Consider the following 18,892-nt stretch of genomic DNA (forward strand, 5'->3'; position numbering starts at 1 on the left):
TCTGTGCCTCTGTGAAGTTTTAAGGGAAACTGAAAAATCCTATTTGATTCTATGATGCTTAGTGTTTGGGGTATTAAAAAAAATAAAAAGAAAGAAAATCAAGAAACCAACCACATGAAGCCAAGTAATGAGTCTTCAGTCATAGACTTGAAAAGGTTAAAAATGTCCAGGCCAATTTTGTAAAAGTGAAGTCATGGTAGGGCAATAACAAAACAAAACTTTGGCACCAAACATAGCTGAATTTCAGTGCTGACTTTGCCAACTACTAGATGGGAGATCTTAGACACATCACTCCATCTTTCTGTATCTTACTTAACCCATTTGCAAAACCATGATAACAATGCCTTCCTTGCCAAATATAACAATGATAATGAAAGTCACCAGCATATACCAAGTACTCAAAGAATGGTAGTTACTACTGAGATTATTATCTCACTGAGCTTTTCCTTTTGCTGATTGCCCAGCAAAAGTGAAATAACCTTCAGGCCCATTGCATCTCCAGTGCCATTAGCTGTATGCAGAGATTACCAACTACTTAGTTGATTTGCACTTTCCTTGGGCTGGAATAAAATATTTACTGCCAGATTAGATTGAATTAAAACAATCCAATTGAAAGGAGCCAGGAGGCTGTCCCAGAGCTCAGCAAGGAATGAACTACCTTGCTCTGAGTTGGGAAGTCTTTCCAGCAGCTTGACTAATGTAGTGGTAACATGAGCAGGTGCGACTGTAACTGCAAGGGGGGCTGGAATGGCAAAGAGGAGTGTTTTTTCTTTGCTGTTCTCACATCACAGGCCTGGGGATAGGACATGCCTGACTGTGGAGATAAGGAGTGTGGAGTATGAATGATGGAGTATGTGCTGAAGAATCTACCACACAGGAAGTCTACATGTCTTTACTAAGCAGCGCCATCTTATAAATATGTCATTTTTTTCAAGGTAATATTGTAAGCTCGCCCTTAGCAACTCAGACCATAATTCGTTGGAACTGTAAATTTATAATTTAGTTCCCAGGTCAGCCATAAGTGTTTCTAACCCAAAGAACATAATGTAGCATGTGACACACCCATATTCAACAAAGCAAATTCTTTAGACAGATTGTTTGCTTTGTAGACAGTTGGTAAAAGTCAAGTGAACGTCGTAAGATTTGCTGTTCTTAAAATATTCTACTGAGCGAACATAAAGAATATCATTAAAAGACATGGGTTTCTTGCATCAATGTTCTAGCATCTTCGAGTCAGAATTACTCTGGATACATTATTAAACTTTGGGATGTCACAGCAAGCAGCACGTAACACAACATTTACTAGATGCTGTTTTATTGTTTACTATTAACTCCAGTACTTGCAGCTCTTTCCCTTCAAGAAGCCTGAGGAAGTGCACCATGGTGAGGAGGCGGTGAAGAACTTCGCCTTCCAGGTGGAAATTGTCCAACTTATGTCTCTCATCATCAACACCTTCTAGTCCAACAAGGAGATCTTCCTGTGGGAGTTTGTCTCCAACATATCTGTCACTTTGAACAAGATTCACTCTGGAGCCTGACAGACTTCTCCAACTTGGACAGTGGGAAAGTGCTGAAGATTGATGTCATCCCTAAAGCTCACGAGTGCACTCTGACTCTGTTGGACACAGGCATTGGCACGACCAAGGTTGATATCATTAGTAACTTGGGAACCATTGCCGAGTCTTGTACCAAAGCAACTTTGGAGGCTTTTCAGGCTGGTGCAGACATCTCTATGAGTGGGCAGTTTGGGTTGGTTTTTATTTTGCCTACCTAGTACTGACATGGTGATTGTGATCACAAAGCACAATCACAATGAGTATGCCTGGGAGTTTTTTGCTGGAGGCTCATGTGCGCTGACCATGGTGAGCCCATTGGCCAAGGCACCAAAGTGATCTTGCATCCTCAAGAGGACCAGACCAAGTACTCAGAAAATAAGAGGGTCAAAGGGTTGGTGAAGAAGCACTTGCAATTCACTGGTTATCCCTTCACCCTCTACTTGGAGAAGGAACAAGAAAAGGAAATCGGTGATGATGAAGCCGAAGAAGAGAAAGGGGAGAAAGCCCAAAATCGAGGATGTGGGTTCTGACAAAGAAGAGGATAGCAGCAAGGATAAGAAAAAGAAAACCAAGAAGATCAAGGAGAAATACATTGATCGAAAAGAGCTGAATAAGACCAAGCCCATTTGGATCAGAAACCCTGATGACATCACCTAGGAAGAATATGGGAAGTTCTACAAGAGTTTGACCAGTGACTAGGAAAATCACTTGGCAGTCGAGCACTTCTATGTGGAAGGGCAGCTGGAATTCAGGGCGTTTCTTTTCATCCCTCATCATGCTTCCTTTGACCTCTTTGAGAACAAGGAGAAGAATAGCAGGCTGTACATCTGGCCTGTGTTCATCATGGACAACTATGACAAGATAATCCCAGAATATCTTAACTTCATCTACTGCGTGGTCAACTCCAAGGACCTGCCCTTGAACATCTCCCGAGAAATGATGCAGCAGAGCAAGATGAAAGTCGTTCTCAAAAACAGTGTGTAAGTGCCTCGAGTTCTTCTTGGAGTTGGCAGTAGACAAGGAGAGGATGAGGAGAAAAATAATAAAATGGAGAACAAGACAAAGTTTGAGAACCTCTGTAAGCTTATAAAAGAAATCATCTGTGAGAATGTTGAAAAAGTGAACATCTCCAATAGGCTTGTGACTTCATCCTGCTGCATTGTGACCAACAGCTATCACTGAACAGTCAACATGGAGCAGATCATGAAGGCCCAGGCACCTTGAGACAACTACCATGGACTGTATGACAACCAAGAAGCATCTGGAGATCAATCCTGACCACCCTGTCATAGAGACACTGACCCAAAAGGCCAAGGCAGACACTGTTGGAAACTGTGCTGATGTCTCCTGGCTTCTCCCTTGAGGATCCCCAGACCCACTCTAACCGCATCTACTGCATGATCAAGCTAGGTCTGGGCATTGATGAGAATGAAGTGACAGCAGAAAAACCCCATGCGGTTGTTCCTAATGAGATTCACCCTCGTAAGTGAGATGAAGATGCCTCCAGGAAGAAAGTACTTCAGGAACTCCTACTTGGAACCCTCATCCCCTCTGTATGCAATCCATCTGATGCTCTCAGCAACCCCAAGAAGCCCTGTCCCACCTGGTTCCCCTGCTCATGTCTAGGGGTCTATTTCCTATTGTGTCTTAAGTCTGGAACAGGGGACTTAAGCCCCACTCCCTCATTAATTTGACAATGGGGTTGGATGTTATGTAGTGTGCTTTTTGTTTGTTAAGTCCCAAAATTAAAGTATGCAAGATACTTTGATACCTATGTTGTTTGATATCACCTTAATTAAATCCCTGTGAAGAGCGTTCGAAATCACAAGCTTGGGATATGCCAATTTACCGATTTCTACCCAGGAGCATATTTGTTCCGTAACACATAATAACAGAATAAATGTCCAATGCATAAGTATTCAGTAGCACCTGATAATTGAACAACAAAAATAATGCTCTATAGTTAGATGATGGGTAGCCTGGGGCTTACCAGGCTTCTTTGGGAAGATAGTGATTTTATTTCACACAGCATTCAGGAGGAAATAGAAGTTAGGGTTATATGGAAAGGGAATCACATTTCTTCCTACTACCATTTCTCCAACTTTGACCTGAATTTGGATGACACTGTCTTTCCCAACGACCAGACACCCTACAAAGGCTTTGCTCACAGAGAAGCTTGTGTTCGGTGTTTTCCAATATGCAGGGGAGGATCCACCTTTACCGCCATTTCTGATGCTAAAGATAGAAATATTTTCCTTGATACGTAGAGAAATTGAATATTCCCTGTGTTTTCAGGGTAATTTTCTTCTTTGATTCCCCTTCCAAAGGAATAATCTACCCACCTCACCCCTCGCAGTCTCCTTAGGAGTGCAAACCTGCAGTTGAAATTTGTAGCCTAAGTTCTCAGAGACAAGGTCCTGAGTGAGTGACATTTCATGGTCTTCTAGTGGTCAAACAGGAAATTCAGTAACTCAGTGCCTTGAGCCTACCTTTTCTTGAATGCCAATTTACCAATTTCTACCCAAGAGTATATTTGATACATAACGCATAATAACAGAATAATTGTCCAATGCATAAACATTCAGTAGCATGGCCAAGTCCAGAAACTTCTTAGCAGGATTCACTACACCTTCATGGCTTCCCATCACATACTGTTAACCTGGTGTAGAGAGCCTCAAGTCCAACTCTCATTTGTAACTCAAGCAGGCTTGCTGGAGACAAGCAGCTCTTTTGACCATTAATCTATCTGCCTAACCAGGGAAGTCCATGCTGCTCTAACCGCCTTCACCAAAGCAGTTGGTTTCATGTACTTGAGCTTGAGTGACACAAATATTTCAGTGATGAATCAGTCTGGAAAGGAGTGGTGAGTAAAGTATGGAGAGTTTATAGAAGATGTTTCATCATTGCTGGTCAAACTTATCTTATTGTTGGTTCAGGAGGCACTGGTATTTTCTTCTTGGAAGAGGGATACTCCACCAAGAGCTTCCAACCGGGAACTTAGCTCTAAGAATGGGTAGTGGTCACTTGCACACAGGAATACCACAGCCCTAGCTGCTTTGGAATGTTGACCAACTCACAGAAACAGTTTTAAGTATTTCCTGGGAGTTGGGGAGCTGATAGATGCATGTAAAGAAAGCTTCAGGCAGGGCTGTGTCTGGGACTTGGAGCTGCTCAGGAGAGATTGTTTTTCTGCCTGGCTCATTTTAAAGGACCGCTTCATTGCAGAACACCAAACATGAGGTCAGGAAGATTATAATTTAGAAAATTATTACCGATGATACCAGTGGCAAAACTGCCTCATTGGAAGAAGAGAAAATGAAATTCCTTTGGCTTGAGTACTTCGCTTAGACCGTGAGACAGCTCTGCACACCACCTATCCATGTCCCCTAGGAGCTTTCTCCCTCAGATACAAAGGAGGTGGCAGGCTGGCCCCAAGGCTTTCCCAAGCCTTACAAGGCAGAAATCATGAGAATGCTCTCTACCCTTCTGGGGGTGTTGTTTTTGTGCTTGAACGGCAAGGGGTTCCCAGGAAGACTTCATTTAGAAACACCCAAACTTGGCCACGCCAAAGAACACAAACCAAAGGAAATATTTTAAGAAAATAAACAAAGCTACTGAGTCAAACATGCAAAGCAGGAAGGTGGAACAAAAGATGAATTGAGGCCTGAGGTTTGGATGTTCCGAAGGCTCACATACATTGGGTAAGCCCAAGAGCGGAAGGGGTCTTGCAGCTGTGTAAGCGCCTAGCAGCCTGCTCCCACTAAGGGCTCCCAGCAGAGCAAACTGGAGATGTTCCATGCTATCTATTATCCAACTGGAGTGCTCTCTTGACCTGTGTAGAGTGAGTAAAGCTGAGAGACCAGCTCCAGCTGTGGAGTAGTCATTGTTGTTGTCACCTTCTTGTCCTCCAGTCTAAAATGTGTCCTGCTGGCACTGTAAAGGATGTGAGTCCTGTAGTAGATGTTGGGCTAACAGAACCTTGAAGTAAGAAGTTATCACATAAGTATACTATCTTCAGTGTCTCAGATTCCAGAACACAGTCCATTTGGCTGGACCATTGAAACTCCCAAGAATTTATACTCTGTGAAATAAGATACAAGTTGAATTCTCTTTAGGATCAAGTATTGGTTGTAATTGGACAGATCATTATTCCACTATTCAAAAACATCATTCGCAGAGTATGTTGTCAAAAGGATACTGAGTTTGGAACATGTTTATGCTTTCTTCAATTACCTAGACTTGTGAATTATTCTCTTCTCCACAACTGAAAGCCTCTTAGTGAGAAATCCTTACTAAATCTTTCTCTTTCATGACCATGACGACATCATCAAAGCACATACCATACGAAAACAGCTTCCAGTTTGTTCTAAGGCCTTTGTCAAGAATATAGCCATACTCTAAAAGCAAGTTATTTTAAGAAAACACACATCTCCCAGACAATAAGCACACTTCATCTATTCTGTTGAAAACACACACCATGTTTTCCTAGATTTGTGGCAGCCAAGAAATTAATCTTGAAATGTTGTCATCCTAATGCCACAACTTGGCCTGATTCAAGAGGTATTTGGCAATTCCCCCTTTATTTGTCTAACGTCTCCCTCCCAGAATTAGAGCAAAAAGATCAAGTGTCAGTCTAATTAATGAAACAGGAATTCTCGGGCTCAGTGTGGTGGCTCTGCAGCTGAATTTTTGCCTTGCACTCTCTGGCATCCAATATGGGCACAGGTTCGTGTTCAGGATATTCGGTTCCCCATACAGCTCCCTGTTTGTGACCTGAGAGAGCAGTGAAGGATGGCTCAAAGCCTTGGTATTCTGCACCCACATGGATGACCTGGGAGAAGCCTCACATTCCTGGCTTCCTATGAGCTCAGCTCTAACTGTTGCAGCCACCTGGGGAGTAAACTGATGGATGGAAGATCTTTCTATCTCCTTATCTCTGTAAATCTACCTTTCCAATAAAAACAAATAAATAAATATTTTAAAAGAAGCATTCTTGGGGCAGAGTGCAGGTAAGTTTGAGCAGCAGAGTGGATACCTTACTCTCCTGGCCATATGACTATGGCGGGGGGAACCTGTGCTGCATCATGCTGCCTGCTTGGGACCCTAGCTCTCCATTTACTGCTCCTGGGTTGGGGAGGGTCCTCTGCTTGTAGGCAGCCAGTGCACCAAGTGGCGCTGGGCTCTACCCACTGGCTGCCCAGCAGTGAGCTCTGGCGTCTTGGGAGTATCAATTACTGCCTAGGGACATTCATGGATAAGGCCACTGTATGTGTAAGTGAGGAATAAATCATGAGGGACACTCAATGATAAAACTACTGTAGTTGCAGGTAAGCAAGGGGACTGAGACCTGGTGGTTTTGAGGTGAGAGATCAAAAGATTTGTATGGGTCAGACTAATTCACCAGCCTACGTGGGAGTCCGAAGGTGGGCTTACTGAATGCCACATGCCACCTCACATGAAAGTTATGGCTGGGAGCCTGTCTAGCAGAGCTGGATACAAGTACCTGACTGAGTGTCAGAACAGGGGATGGGTCACATTAGGCAGGGCCATGATACTAACCAGCATGCGATAGAACCAGGTCCAGGGAGAGAATCCACAGGGAATAATTGGGTTCAACCCTGTGGAAGTACAAGTCCCACTGGTTAGCCCAAGACTTGGGGTGGTGATGGGCTTTATTAGGTGTGAACATGGAACCTGCCAACATTCACAGGTCCTGGGGCCGAGAATAGGCTGGGCAGCACCAAGCTTCAACGCCTGTATGTGCATCCTAAAACAGGGTCTGGGGTGGGCTGACCTGCAACATCCTGCAGCTCGTATAAAGGCCAAGATAGAGGGACCTCACTGGTGCTCTGCCAGGCAAGGGCCTAGCAGCTGCTGGAACGTGTAAAATCTAGATCAGGGAGTGGGCCAAGTTGGGGAACCTAGGAAATTCCCCTACAGGGTCATAGCTCCCACTGGTAAACACATGGTCCAGAACTAGGGGTTGGGCAAGCTGGGCAAAATAGCCCCATCCTTTGGCAAGTGTGTGGGTTGGTTTGGGAAGGGGGTGGACCGGGTGGGGCCAACCAAACCATAGTTCATTGGCAAGTGCAGAAACCAGGATGGAATGCAAGCTATGCTGGGCTAGGGTATTGCATCTACTGATTTATATGAGCCAGGGATGGGAGCAGGCTGAGCAGGGCCAGGTTGCAGCACCTATCAGCAAGAGTCGGGACTGGGGACTGACTGGGCCAGGCTAGGCTGTAGCATGTGAAGCCAAAGGCTAATACAGATGAAGGGCTATGCCAGGCTGGGTCAGAGAAACCACTGGCCTGTGTGAGATCTGTGGATGGGAACAGGCCTAGTTGGGGAGCTAAGGGAATGCCCTGGCCAGGGAATGATTCCCATTGGTGAGCACAAGGACCAGGGTAGGGGCTGAAGTCTGGTCTGGATATGGCTGCAGGGTACCTCGGCATGGGTGTAGGCTGGGTCTGGGATGTGCTGTACAGGGCTAAACCCAAGCACCCACTGGTGCTCATGAGAACCAGGGTGGGTGTAGGACGGGCTAGGCTAGATATCTGCTCTAGCTGAACCATGTATAAGTTGTGTCTGGATGTGGACCAGGGCTGACTGGGCTGTAGCGCCCATCAACAAGAACTGGAATGGGTGAGGGTCAGTCAGGAAAGGCCACTGTTTCTGTGGGACAGAAAGTAGACTAAGTAGGGCTTTCACCCATGAGCAAAAATACAGTACCCACCAGCATACATTTGGCACAGGTCAGGGGCAGACCAGGCTGGGTCAGTTCACATCACTTGCTGGAAAATCCAAGTGCCAGAATGGAATGTGGGTCAGGCCAGATAGGGACACAATACCAGCCAGTCCACGATAGGGCCAGGACTGGTGGCTGGCAGGGATGGGTTAGGTTGTAGCCCCTACCAGCATGAATTGGAATTGGGGGTAGGCCAGGCCCGGCCAGACTGTAGCACTCACTGACAAATGCCAAGGTGGGACAGGCTGTGCCAGATTGGGCCTCAACATCCAACCATCACTTGTGAAACCCGGGATGTGATGGAGAGGGACCCAGTGGGGGGGATTATGGGTGCCCCCTATTGGGCCATTACTCCCACAGGTGAGCGTGAGAGCTGGGATGGGGGTAGATCAGGCTGGGCAGGGCCACAACATCTGATGGCCTACATGTGAACTAGATCAGGGAAAGGCCATGCCGGGCTGACTATACTTCCTGGTACACGCATAAACCAGTATGGGTGTGGGTGTGTTGGGCTTTACCTCAGCATTAGCTGGTGGATGCTGGCACAGGGCACAAATTCTATCAGGCAGAGGCATGGCTAGACAGATAGTGGCACCCACTGGCACCAGTGTGGACTGGATAGTGGGTCTGGTTGGGTTAAACTAGGTTTCAATGCCCATTGACATGTATGAGAGCTGAATGGGATGTAGGACAGACTAGATCAGTCAGCTGTACATACTGACAAGCATGGGAAACAGGGTATGGGGTGGGCCTGGTGGGGGTTTTTGCAGGTCCCTCCAGCGAGGCTGCAGCTCCCACTGGTTTGTATGAAGGCTGAGTATGTGGTGGGCAGGATTGGGCAGGACTCCAGCACCCTTTGGTTTGGGTAAAACACAGGACTGGAGACAGAATCGACCTAGCAATTGCAATTACTAGTGTGTGCATAGCCTGATTTTGGTGTCAGACTGTGCTGGACCCTGTATTGGTGAACACACATAAGAATCAGGTCTGGGATAGCCTCAGATGAGGGTTTTTTTTTTTTTTTTTTTGGCAATTTCCTACCAACTGAACCGCTGGACTCAGAACCCCAACCATGGAGAGAAAATTGCAGGTTCCATGGTCTGACTGGAGTACATGTGTCAAAGCTTGGCCTCCTCAGTGGCAGATGCGGCAGTGGACAGCATACCCAAAGGCAAATGGAGGATATGGCAGTACATTGAAGCCTCCGGAGGACACTTGGTATCATGGCAGAGGGTGGAGGACAGAACAAATCGATCAGCTACTCCAACCAAGCATAGGCAGTGAACATCAGGGCAGATGGAGAGCTGGACCATAGCAGCCAGTGGATTCTGAAGAGATCTCATCGTGATTGGAGTGGTGGAACTGACAACAATTCAGAACTGTTGAACTTTCAAAACCTCTTGAGAACTTCATGGTGTTGTAACTTTCTGTTTTTCTTCCTGTCGTTGATTCTGTATTGTGGCATTTCATTCAAGGGGAGGTATGGTAGCTGTAATGGAGACTCTCATATCCGGATGTGAGGATGCAATGCAGTGTGCATCTCTAATTCCAGATCAAAGATGGACTCCCAATAAAACTGTTAAATATATCTTAACCGTAGGATGCCAGAGTCTTTGCCATTGATCATGCCCACAACGATGGACATATGACTGTTTATGAAGAACTATGCTGTCGTAATAATATAGGGAAACGTTGGGGCGAGGAAGTTTAGTGAGGGGGTAAGAAAAAATCCCAGAGGCTATGGAAATGTGTCATGAAATGAGAATAATAGTAAAAGTAAAAAAAAATTAAAGAAGCATTCTTACAAATGCTTTCCCCAAGCCATCTATGCCCTCAAAAGGCCCAGTGCCAGTAAGCATTTCAAGGCTTCGATCTGCATGTCCCACAGCTGCATTCTGCTCAGCAAAAATTCTGCACCTATCCTGAAAGTCCCCTCTCCATAGGAGAAAGTCACCACCATCCAAAGCGGAATGGCATAATTGCATCCAATCACTAGGAGTAAGATTCAAAGTTGAAAAGGACTCTACCAGTGCCAGAGTAAAGGGTGCCTGGGCACCATAATCTTTAACAGCCTGCTTTATATTTTTGAGGTCTTTAAATTGAAGGGGATGATGCTCCCGGCGAGGGGGACCCCCTCGAACTGGGACCTCTATTACTGGGAAACATCGAACCCCGCCCACTGGCTGATCAGTGGGGCTATCACTCCAGGGCCGCATGGGATACTTATTGGGTGAATGACCCACAGCTTCCTCCTCAGGAGTGGTAGGGGTCACAAAATTAGGGGCATATGGTGGTTGCCGTGAATTGGATAATTTGCCAGAGAAATGTCTATCTATTCCCGCCTTCTTTAATTTTCTTTTAATTTCCCTAATTTCTTGCTTTAAGAAAATCTTCTCCTTATCTCTTTTGTTCTCACTCACTACTGAAGAAGAGGCCTCATTCTCTTCTGAAGAAGAGGCTTCGTTCTCCCAAGAGCCAGCTTCACTCTCCTCTAAAGAAGAGGCCTCACTCAGGGTGGCCTCCCTCGAGGTGGCTTCACTCGAGGTGGCTTCACTCGAGGTCTCATTCGAGGCCTCACTGGAGGCTTCCACAGACCGCAGAACCTCCCTTTCCTGGATTTCTTCAAAAGTAGTCTGCACTTCTTTTAACTGTTTTTTAATTTTCACCTTATCACTAGATAAAGAATCACGGACTAAGCGCCACAAAGAAAAGTTGGTAATAGGGAAATCTGGGTCCTTTTGTAAGCAGGATTGTAAATTAGCCTTAACCTGTTCCCAATCAGGGATACTCAGGCTCCCTGAAACAATAAACCAAGGACTGCTGGATCGAACGGCTTTAACAAAATTTCTAATCATCCTAGTTTTAACTGGCTTCCCCAGTTGATGTAAAAGTTCTTCAAGCTCAGCAGCCAATTTATCCTTGGAGAAGGCAGAACCCATCTTTTTCGCAGGGTAAATAAAACACCAAGATCCAACTATACTTCAAAATAAGGCTACAACCTAACTGTATTTCACAACAAATCTTAAACCAAACTGTGTTTCAAAACAAGACTAAAACCTACTATATTTCCAATAAATCTTAAACCAAACTGTATTTCAAAAGAAAACTCCCTCTCCTACCAGTTTAGGAAAGTCTTACAATACGTCCCACTTACCCGCTGGCCAGCTTCCCGGGACGACCCTTCGTCGTGTATCCTCTCTTTCTCCATCTCGGTGGGACCTCCAGATGTTGGCAACGCCCGCGTCGCCACGTACCCCGAGCTCCAAGTCGAGCGGAGGGACTAGGGTTATGAGACAGACAAGACAGACAACACACAACACACAGTGGGTCATTCGTGGGAGGAGTATGCCGAATGCCGTTTATTTGAAGTCAAGCTGCATCTTTTATAGTCTGCTTGGCCCCTCCCAGGATCCTCCCAATGGTTAAGCCACACCTAAGCTCCCCCAAGGACATACAACAAGGGGAAGCAGGAAGGAAGGAGATTGCAGTCAAGCCACAGGCTAAATGTATCAGGCCATGATTGCCTTTCCTGTTACACCCTTGAGAAACAAGCTGTGCTGTGGAGTTAATCCTTGGGAGACTGGGGCCTACACACTAGGGTCGCCTGCCTGCACCCTATGCCATAACGCCAGTTCAAGTTCCAGCTACTTCATTTCTGATCCAATTCCCTGCCATACACCTGGGAAAAAGCAAATTTTGGCTAAAATACTTACATCCATATAGGAGTTATACATGATGTTTCTACATTCTAGCTTCAGTTTGTCCCAGTCCTGGCTAATGTGTGTATTTAAGAAATATGCATCTCTGTCTCTCTCATCTGTCTCTCCCTCCCACTTTACATTTCAAATAAAATAGAAAACTAATGCTAAAAAAGAAAGTCAAATTCATCATAAAATTAGGTAAGAGGTAAAAATTAAACAAACCTGAAAAACAGTAGAGACTTTTCTAGTCTTTATAGAATGCTAGAAAAAATTTTATGTCGGAAAAGAGAAATATTATGAACAATTTTAGAGAAAAACTAAGTAGATATTCAGGGCAAATGAGAGAAAATTTGACAAATTGACTTGTCATTAAATGAAAATAGGAGTTAAAAAACCTTTACCTCACTTCCCCAACCTTTTCATATCTTTTCCTTCCCACAGACCCAAACATCAATACAACCAGGCTCAGACAGTTTTATAGACAATTTTTACTAAACCTTCAAGGAACACAAAAGCCCTGTCTAACACAAACTGTTCCAGAGAATAATAAAAGAAGGAATTCTTCCAACCTTGTTTTATGAGACTGGGATGACCTTGATTCCAATATGTAACAAATGAAGAAAATTGTAGACAGATTTCACTAACACAGATGCAAACACCCTTCAAAAAGAAAAGGAAATTGTCTATTTTTTCTCATCTCATGGTCATCAGAGGGCCTGGGGACCATCACAGGATAAGGGTAAATTGGGTTTCTCCAGTGAACTGGAATGCTGACCCTTCTCCTTCAGAGACAGGCAGACTGAGCACCAACTCCCTGGAACCTTGGTCACACTCTACCCAGAGCTGTGCAACCTCATGCCATCAGGTCTCCAGGGAGACTCACAAGCCCTGGGAAAGGGATGACTCCAACCAGAACAAAGTCTACACACTTCCAGGTCCCTTGGCGCCTTCTTTTTTTTTTTTAAGATTTTATTTATTTTTATTGCAAAGTCAGATATACCCAGAGAAGGAGAGACAGAGAGGAAGATCTTCTGTTTGGTGATTCACTCCCCAAGTGAGCTGCAACGGCCAGAGCTGAGATGATCCGAAGCCAGGAGCCAGGAGTTTCATCCAGGTCTCCCACGTGGGTGCACGATCCCAAGGTTTTGTGCCATCTTTGACTGCTTTCCCAGGCCACAAGCAGGGAGCTGGTTGGGAAGTGGAGCAGCCGGGACTAGAACTCGTGCCCAAATGGGATCCCAGGGCATGCAAGGCAAGGACACAAGCCACTAGGCTATCACGCTTGCTCCCCTTTCTCCCTTTAACAGGACTTCAGTAGAACCCAGACACCCAAAGCTCTTTATCTCACCAGCTCAGGAAGCCTCATCCTGTTACCTCATATCATAATCCTCGGAAACTGACTTCTCTGTGTCCTCCCTGTCCAGGTGTCACTAAAAAATTCAGCTTCCTAAATCACCCTTGGACCCTAATCCTCTAATCTCCTTCAGGTTCTTTGTATATTTCCTAATCTATCCTCATTTCCTCACCCTAACTTACTTCTTGAATTCCTTCGGGCATCTCCATAATCCACAGTCAATTATTTGCAAACTGCCTACATTCTCAAAATTGCTTCAAACTATGCTTTATCTCGGTTCTTACAACACAGCCACCCTTGAATGCTGTTCTCATGCTCCTTTGAATTGCGAGGTGAGGTGTTTTCTGTGCTCACTGTCGCCTTTTCTAAACCATCAATTTGTAATTATACTTTCCTTACTACCAACTGTTGATTCTTCCTCATGTCTTAGCATTATACTTCAAGGATCATTGCCTTCAACACTGTTTCTATCTTCATTCTTGGATCCAAAAATGATAAAGATAATTCCAAAACCCATAATCAACTCTATGACCAGATGACAGCTCTGAAGAAAATACAACAAATGAATCTTCATCCATATTACCCAACATAAGATTATGCTTACTTCTCTTCAGCTGGGAATGTTCAGATATTTAAGTAGACACGAGCCTCTGCATATGTGAGGATACAAAGAAAAATGGGAATTTTTCTGTGAGCAAAGAAGCAAGACTTGGAAGGCAGCCAATTGTTACATATCAAAACTCTTGCTCTGGGGCCCAGTGCAGTGGCCTAGCCGCTAAAGTCCTCCCCATAAATACATTCCCATGATTCTATACCAGAATTTGCATCTCCGTAACTGCAATCTCAACATAACCTCAGGTACATGTTTTCAAGCCCCTGCTGAACATCTCCTGTGCTCCGGTTCTCTCCTAATGCTCTCCCCGTGGACATCCAATAAATGTTCGGATAAAAGTAAATTATTGAATTTAAGTCACCATATCAACAGGGAAACTGTGATAACCATCAAAAATGTGAAATAAACATGTTTCAAAAGTTGAGACGTAATTTTATTACAAGTGTTTTAGCAAATTAGGAAGATAGCTGTGTGACCTTAATTTTATAAGTGTTTTAAACAAAACTGGTAGGTAATAAAATTATCTTGTCCTATTTTGAAAATACTTGTTTTTAAGAGAAAGAAACTTGTTTTCACTGTGTTGAATCAAAATTGTGTTGTTCTACCTAATATTATAATGCAATTAAAAATACAGATCATCAAAGCAAAAAATGTCATTGTTATCTAATTATGTGATTTCACAGAAAAGCCCAAACAATATTAGAACTGCTAAAAAAGTAAAACAAGCTAACCTATTCCAATGCATAAGAATTATCATACTTCATATATTCTAGAAATAATTTATAAGTGCAATTAAATACATAGATATTTGTGTATAACACAATAGCGACTACATTATAAAATAACCAGGAATCAGTTTAAATAAACTTATGCTGAATTTTACGTAAGGGAAAATAATAAACATCATTAAAAAAACGTTCAAACTATCAAAATCCATGAGAAGACTGATAACATTAAAGAGGAAAGTTTTTATCTAGTAAATTCGTAAAGTCAAAATAATTCTGAAACAAAATACCAACATGTTCTTAATGAAATTTGACAAACAAAAATTAGTTTGTTTTATTTTATGGAGGTAATAACTTGATATGAAAACTGCCCTTAACAAGTATTTTAAAGGTTTCATTTAGAAGATAGAGTTACAGAGAGAGAGAAAAGAGATAAAGGAACAGAGATTTCATCTACTGGTTTACGCCCTCATATTCTGTTATGGCTTTTCTGGGATCTGGAATTTCATTTGGTTCCATGTGGGTCATTGGGCCATTTTCCATTGTTTTCTGTGGTACATTAGCAGGAATCTGGAATAGGGAGAGAATGGCTGAGCCTAGAACTGTCCAGCACACATGGAATGTCAACACGCTTATTCTGTGCCACAACACTAGGCCTTTCAACAGCATTGCTCATAAAGTAAAATTCGAATGCCATCAGGGTATGCATTAGGTGTATAGATAAAGAACAGCATGTCCACATGGCAGAGCACTACTCAGTGATGGAAGGCAATGGACTCAGGCCATGCAAAAACATAGATGCATGCATATTACCAAATTGAAGAAGACTATCTGGAAAGGCCATATACTCTATGACATTCTGGAAAAGCTAGAGTCACAGAGGTTGTAAATAGATCAGGACTCACTAAGGGTTAGGGAAGTTGGGAATGTTGAATAGATGAAGCACAAGGGATTAGGATCCTGTAACAATATGCATGATAATGGTAATGGTCCTATACAACCTTAGAAAGGCCTGCAATCCTGCAATGGACTTAAACTAAAAAGAAACTTGGTTCATCAGAGATATCATAGTAGAATACTGCAAATAACTGCATTACAAATGGATAACATAAACCCACTAATGTAAACAGGAGAGAAAGGGTGCTGATTTCCATAATTTTCAAAATGAGTGGTACCATACTTTTAAAGTAAAAGGAGCTACTCATAAGCAAGGTACTGTGATTGACAAAGTATTTCTCAAGAGAGATATGGGTTAATAATTTGGAAAAAAAACAGTATACAGATTTGCATATTGATATTGAATGATTAAGCAGTTGAATCAAGACAACAAGTTCTGGAATACATAGTATAGTGCCTATATATTTTATAGGCACCCACCCTTCTCTTCCCCTTTCAGGTTATCTCTTCATTTCTATAACTGTCGTTAAATATTAGTGCACTCAAGCAATCAATAGTATTTGTGTCTTTTTGCACTCATTTTAATGTTTCCAAGATTTAATCAGGTAAGCACATGTCAATATTACACATTTTCTTGCTGGTTAGGTTTCCTCCCTATGGTGATGCTTATTTAAGTTTGTGGTTTGCCATGATTCACATCTTTAATGTGATAACGTTTGGAGATCAGAGTTTTGAAGGTAAATGTATCATAAGAATGGAGCCCATAATATCCATTACTGCCCTTGAAGAAAAACTATGCGAGAACTTGCTTCCTTTTCTGCACTTGCCCATGTGAGGCTCATTGGAAGGTGGCTGTCTGTAAGCCAGGAAGCCGACCCCCATCAGACACTGAGGTTGGTGGTGTCTTGATGTTGGACTTTCCAATTTCCAGAACTGTGAGTAATATCTATTTTGCTCTTCAAAACATCCATTCCATCTCTGTTACAATAACATAAACAGAATGTGCTGTGTGGACATTCCACAGTTTTTAGAAATCTATTCAACAGTTAGTGAACACTCAAGTCACTTCACATTTTGGATTATTGTGAACAAGACCCTACGAACATTCTTAAACAAAATTGTGTCTTCACGTATGATTTTACTTTTGTTGGATAAATCTCAAAGAATATAAATATTGTGTTGCCCAGTGAGTTTATGAAAACGGTATGAGAAAAAGCTGATCTGTTTTCCAAAAAGGCTGCATTATTTTTTCATACCAACCAGCAATGTTTCATAGCTCAATTGCTTCAAATTTTCAGCATCATGTGGTATTTCTCCATCTCTCTTTAAGTTGCCTTTCTAATAGCTACGTACTATATGTTGTGTGTTTGATTCACATTTGGCTCACAAAAATGTTAATAGCATTGAGAAACTTTTTCTCCAAAGTTATTGGATATGCATGTATCTTTTTGATGGAGTGTGTCTGCTCAGATACTTAGTTCTCACTTTTAAAAATCATGCATTCAGGGTTGGTTTTGTGGCATAGTGAGTGAAGTCATTGCCTTGAGAACTGTCATGGCATGTGAATTCTGAGTCAAGATGTGACTGCTCCACTTATGCCTTGGGAAACTAATGGAATGTGGCCTAAGTGTTACTGCTCCTGCACTCACAGGGGAGAGATAGAGGAAACTCTGAACCCCTGCTCTCAGTCTGGTCTACTTGAATCCATTGAAGCTATTTGGGGAGTGAACCAGCACGTGGGAGATTCTGTGTGTGTGCATGCATGAGTGTGTGTGTGTGCTCTTTTCTCTGTGTGATTCATTCAGATGAATAATTAATAAATCATTTAAAATGCATTTTCTTGTTTTATGTTTCAGCTAATACACAGTGCAATTACATTATTTGCTTGTCAATTAATTGTTTTGCAAATACATTATCCTGGTTTGTGACTTATTTAACATAATGATGGTGTGAAAAGCAGAGATTTTATTGTTGATTAGACCCAAACTTGTGTTTTCATGTGGTTGTGTTTTAAGAAATATTTACCAAGTAAAAAAAACAGTTATAATGTCAATGATACATGTAGTTCATCTGTTTTCAAGAGAAAGTAACCCGAGTGGCTGTGTATAGGTGAGTCACAAGTAAGGCTGGAAATAACTCTGTGTGTGTGTGTGTGTGTGTGTATGTGTGTGTGTGTGTGTGTGTAAACATACTAAACTTTGTAACTTGCAGGACTATTTTTTTTTCTCTATAGAGACTTGCAGTAGAGCCAGAACCCTCTGTTCCACCCAGATGTTTATCTTCACGCTGTCTGTTCCTTTGCTAGATAGAATTTTTCTGTCTCTCAATCATATGAGCAACACTTGGTGCTGTAATCCTTTGACTATTTCCAAGTGTTTTTAAATCCTTTAATTTGTTTGATTCTCACAGCTCTGTGAAGTTACAATAAAAACTTTCACTGCTGTATTATGATACACAAGCTTTAAAAAAAAGAGTAATTATTTATTTTTATTTGAGAGGCAGAGTTACAGAAAGTGAAGGAGAGAAAAGATAGAGAGAGAGAGATTCTATATATTGGTTCACTCCTCAAATGACAGAAACATCCAGAGCTGGTCTCCCACATGAGTGCAGGGGCCCAAGAGATTTCCCTTCTTTTCCTGAGCCATGAGCAGGAAGCTGGATAGATAGTGAAGCAGCCAGTACTTGAACTGGCATCGATATAGGATGCCGGCACTACAGAGAGAGGACTAATGTGATAAGCTACAGTCCCAGCCCCTCAAAATGTCCATGGCTTTGGGTCCCTGCACTCAGGTGGAAAAGCTTCTAACTCCCAAATTTGGACCATCCCAGCTCTGGCCACAGTGACCATTTGGGGAGTGAAATAGTGAATAGAGGATCTCTCACTGTCTCTCTACATCGCTATAATTCTTTCAAGCAAAATAAATAAATATATAGACAGAGAAAGAGAGAGAGAGGCACTGTGAGAGAATAGAAAAGGCAGTTGGAATTAGAAAATGTGTGTTTCAATATGGTTATGAGAATGTTTACCTTCTGAGGCAGTTTATCCCACTAAAGAACTTCTGAGGAGTTGTCTCTCACACATTGCACACCCATTTCTTAACAGCTAATAATCACTCTCCTTCTAATGACTCAAGGATTTCTGAGCACTTGTGTATAAGAAGCTAAAACCACGCAATGTATTTGATCTACTGCAATAAAACCTCAAGCCACCTTTATAATGTGTATAATCTTATCCCAACTTAACAAAAAGAGAACTAGAATTAGGAATTCTATCTTGTCTGAGCCCCCAATGATTACA

The 18,892-nt window shown here is 42.8% G+C and overlaps 1 pseudogene; it reads left to right on the top strand.

Moving 5' to 3' along the window:
- Positions 1-340: 340 nt before the first annotated feature.
- Positions 341-18,892, top strand: part of LOC121165408 — a 140,958-nt pseudogene continuing 122,406 nt past the window's right edge.

This window comes from Ochotona curzoniae, unplaced genomic scaffold (genome assembly GCF_017591425.1).
Source record: "Ochotona curzoniae isolate NIBS_2020 unplaced genomic scaffold, NIBS_Ocur_1.0 contig_883, whole genome shotgun sequence".
Classification (NCBI taxonomy): Eukaryota; Metazoa; Chordata; class Mammalia; order Lagomorpha; family Ochotonidae; genus Ochotona; species Ochotona curzoniae.